The following is a 4,803-nucleotide window of genomic DNA, read 5'->3' as shown; positions in this document are numbered from 1 at the left end:
CCACAGAGAGTTCTTATTGCTGTTGTTATTTCTAATTTCACCCTCTACGTATGCTTTCTCAGCATTCCGAAGCATGTTCTTTACTTCAGTACGTTGCAAGTAAAAATTATTCCAATCAACGGGCAGCTTTGTCACACGGGCAATCTTATGCAATTCGTCCCTAATCGTCATTTGGTGTTTTATTTCCTGGTTCATAAATGGACACTGCCGGTATGTGATCTTCATATTCTTGATAGGGGCATGCCTGTCCAATACACTACCGAAATTAGCATCGAAATGTTCGACCTTTCCATTAACGTCACCGATTAGTGAATTTTCATACCACGGGGACTTGAAGTAGATCTTAGACAAAATCGTGAGCGTCATAATGCTTAAAACTTCTGCACGTGATGTAAGTCGGCTCAGGTTTTGGTCGTTTAAGTTCCAGTTTGGAATATACTAAAAAGTGGTCGCTAATGTGCGTTTCTTCCACGCCACTATCTACTACCAAGCTAGCATCAGATGCTAAAATAACATCGATAAGTGATGAGGACTGAGATGTAACTCTGGTAGGGGGTAGGTGTCTTGATGAGCTGCGTATTAAAGATATATATAAGCACATGATCCTTCAATTTGTAAGTGACCTTTGAACGGTCTATAATCGACGTTGCTGTTTTTTACCGTTAAATTTTACAGTAAAATTCGTTTCTAAACATTTTTTGAGTCATAGTTAGTCTCCTCTACTAACTATGTTTGAGTGAAAAAATAAATAAAAATAAAAAAGCAAAAACTCTGTTTGGGGTCCCCCGTGCTACTTTTAATCCAAAGAGGGAGAGGTTAATCGGTCCCTGAGCCATTGTGACTAACCCCTTGACTACTCGCAGCTCCTCTGTTAGAACATATTTTAAAAAGGATGGTCTATAGTTTGGAATTTTTTTCTTGCATTTCAACATGTGGTAACCACACTACTAATCACACCATAGTACGTATGCGCATTTCTAAAGATTCAAGCTGTCGCAAAGGTCACCTAGGGAGTGGGCTTCCGGGCAGTCACATAACATATTGCAGTTCAGGTCGCCAGTTACAAATATTTCCTTGCCAAACGTAAGAGCATGCATGTAGTTTTCCATAAAATCGTCACCAAAGGAGGACACAGAACTGTCTGGAGGTCTGTAAACAACGCATAGCAGTACAACTTTCAGCTTTTTGTGTTGAATTTAAAGCCAAAATTGTTGAAAACCAGAATCGGAGATCGCACAAAGTTCCTTTAAGACTTTGCCTTGAACGAAGTTCGAATGTAGACACTCACACCGCCTCCTTTCTTCCTCAGTCGATCTTGTCGTAACACGTTGTATCCGCCTATTTCTACCTCCGCATTGGAAACGGTAGAGTTGAACCATGAATCCGAAATTGCCAATACGTCGAAACCCTTTTCGCTCGCCACCGTCTGCAACTGAACTAAATGATCTCTATTTTTCAAGGATCTGATGTTTAAATAAGCCGACTTTTGATCTTTGGAAGCTCAGAAGCTTTTCGGCTGGTTTCCTTGGCCCAATGTTTGCTCTGATAGAGACTGAACAGTCGACGCCCTCTTGCCATTCACGTTCGAGGTGTCAATTTGAATATTTTATAATAAGTTTGAATAGTTTACACCATTTCGTTCAGCTCGCTGTTTTTTGCGACGATTTGCGTTGGATTCAAACACAGTTATAGCTATACCACCGCTCCTTCGTCGATGGTTACCGCCTCTTTGCCCTCTTGCTGGGGCCAGAAGATCATAGAATTTGAGTCTCTGCCAATGGCCGGGGAAACAATCCGTGACTTGTCCTGTTGATAACCTTTAGCGAATTTCGCAACGATAAAAGTGCATTCCTTGTATACACCAGTATGTTGATGTTCTTTAGTAAGGATAGGTGAATAACAAGCACGTTTAGGTTCTTCTTCTTCTTCTGAATATTTTGTGAAATGATCAATCATGTGGAGAATCCAATTGTGTTTGCGATGACATGAACATGTACATGGTAAGTTTCTAAGGTCCATTAGGTCCATTTGCAAATGTGTTAGGAATTCTCTTGCTTGAATAAGAGCTAGCATAGGCTGTTTTTGCCCGCTGGTGATCGACTTTGGTTCTTCGTGTATTAAGCAGTGACACAAAGAATTCTATTACTTCTTGGGATACTACTGATTCGTAGTTTCACTTGATATACTTGTCCATCTTGTCTCTTCCTTTTGCGCAATATTCGAATGGGTTTGGCAAAGAACTTGGTGTAGTTGACTGTTTTGTACAATTTCTTTTCCGTTCTTGGATAATATTTTGCCACCCTCCAGTTTCCATCCTTTTCTTTTGATAATTGCTGCGTCTTGACTTGTCATATTTGTTCTGTCCTTGTTGTCTTCATTACGTGTTTCTTAAGGGTTATTTTGCTTGCTTTTGTCTTTTTGGAAGCTTTAACTTCACCCAATTTTTGGTAGAATATCTCTGAATCAACACAACTTGTGTTAGCCATTTTACGAACCGTACAGGGCCACGAATTGCGCACGAATAAACTTTTGCATAATTTAATATGACCGAGAAGAGTCTGTGCCCTCTTGCACCAGAAGAAAGGTATTTGCCATTAAAATTAATGACGATTGCCTGTCCAAGTCCTGTGTGGTTTAGCGGTTAGTTACGGCGAAATACTCAATACTAGGGGATGTCAGAGGTGCCCGGTTCATGTACACATTGGAATTGAACGGGTCAAGGGTACATAAAGTAGTGGTAGGTATGACGAATGGATCAGGGGATGGAAGGTTAAGAGGGACAGGGACAGACAGAAAGAGAGTAGGAAAAGAAAGGAAGAGAGTAGAGAGGAAAAGTGGGAGGAGGGAAAGGCGATTTTTTGGTTTTTTGTTTTGTTTTCAACCCCCCTAAAAAAACCGTGCCCCTTTTTTTCAACCTCACTCCATAAAGAAAATCCCTTTTCAAACAGTTGATAAATAACCTAGGTTAATTACCTTCACTTAGTTTGATTTAAATTTACCTAGTTTGATTTAAATGGACCTGAATTTAATTTTAACCTGTAACATATACACGAGATCTTTGCCGAATTAAGTTGCGCGGTATGATCTATTTGCGCACAAGAATTTTAAATGTGAACCAAACGCTTCGAGGGTATTCCCTCTTCATCGGTGGTTCGTAATGCTCAAAGGTAAGATAAGATAAGATAAGATAAGATAGAGATAACATAAATTTATTAGTTTCTCCATAAATGGCTTTTAGAAAACTAATTACAATGACAAAATTCAATAAAATATTAAAATTAAAGAATCTATGAAAATTTAAATCTATAAAATGTATTATATTGCTAAAATTAAAATATTCTTAAAACTATTCTGGTATATATCTTAGGAAAAGAGGAATTTCTTTGACTCCCTCTTAAAAATATGCAAGCTAGCACTATTGATAAGAGCGGGTGGAAGAGAAAGGCAACAAATTTGTTGCGCGGTATAAATAAGTGCCCTGCCCTGAAGCGGACTTGTAGGCTGGGATATTAAGATTCTGCGTGCAAAATTCTGAACTTCCTGCAGCTTTGAGATATTTTTGTTTGCAGTGTTAGACCACACAGGAGAACAGTAATATAACTGGCTAAACACTTAGGAAATTTATAACTCTCTCTTTCTACCTATGCGCAAGGACTCAGTTTGAGTGACATGTTCATCATAGCTTTGAGTACAGTCCATCTGCAGGCCGAGATCCCGAGCAGGAGGAGATGGAGTAACCTTCTTTCCGAGTAAGGTGACATGGAAAACTGAAGAATTTGACCTGTGCATAACACCAGCACCTTGGTCTTCTCTGGGTCTATCAGAAGACTGTTGTGGCAGCACCAGCGTGCGATCTTTTGGAAGTCCTTGTTGATCTGTTGAACCATTTTTTGAATAAAAGCAAAAATTGCAACGTGAACAGCGTGCGCTGACTTTATATAATGAAATCAAAGTCCACATTGAGACCACTAGGGTGTAGGTGAGTCTGAAAATCACCCTGGCCTCAAACCTACGTCTGTCTGTGGTATCCTTGCATGAAACCCGAACGGATTACAGAAACCAGAGTTGTGTGCCCCGGGAAAGCAAAATGGCGTCCAACAGGAAGATTGGAGTCTGGCAGTCTTATGGAGCGTAGATGTTCCCTGAATCTGTCACCCAAGCGTCTACCAGTTTCTCCGATATAGATCTTGTGATATGCGTGGCATTTGATAGCATAAACCACGTTCTCGCTTACACAGGTGTATTTCGATGCAAAAGTGATGCGTCCACCTGGAGTATCGATATTATAAAATGTAGAGGTGTTGGTGTGGAGGCAGGCGTTGCAGCCAGACCGGCCACAGGGCGACATAACGCTGTCAGCATCAGCTGAAGTCGGGTTAGTGAGGGTTCTTCTGACCAGATAATCACTCACGTCCAGCACGGTTTCTTCGAATTTTTGTTTCGACATGGTCTATAGATAGTTTACACTGTCACGCAACAAAAAAATTAATTCGAAATCGTTCAACGAAAAAGGCCAAGAACTTGGAATGTTGTTGGAAAGAAATCTTTCAACCCCCTCTCCAATTCTTAGGTATGTGCGGTACATCGTTTCTGAGTTATTTGTCGAAGCGTTTCACGCAACTTTATTGAGTTTTAAATGATACGCTATGTGATCCACCAATATGGCGCCCGCAAATGAACGAAAATATCTGGAGATCACATTGCAAAGAAAGCGCTTACTTCTCGCTCACGAGATAAAATGCATGTGTATGAATATATCTAATGTACTTGAAAGGCTCAAACTGCTGAGATTCATAGGGATAG

Source organism: Montipora foliosa, chromosome 2 (genome assembly GCF_036669935.1).
Source record: "Montipora foliosa isolate CH-2021 chromosome 2, ASM3666993v2, whole genome shotgun sequence".
Taxonomy (NCBI): domain Eukaryota; kingdom Metazoa; phylum Cnidaria; class Anthozoa; order Scleractinia; family Acroporidae; genus Montipora; species Montipora foliosa.
The sequence above is the reverse complement of the archived record's forward strand: the minus strand, read 5'-3'. Positions refer to the sequence as shown.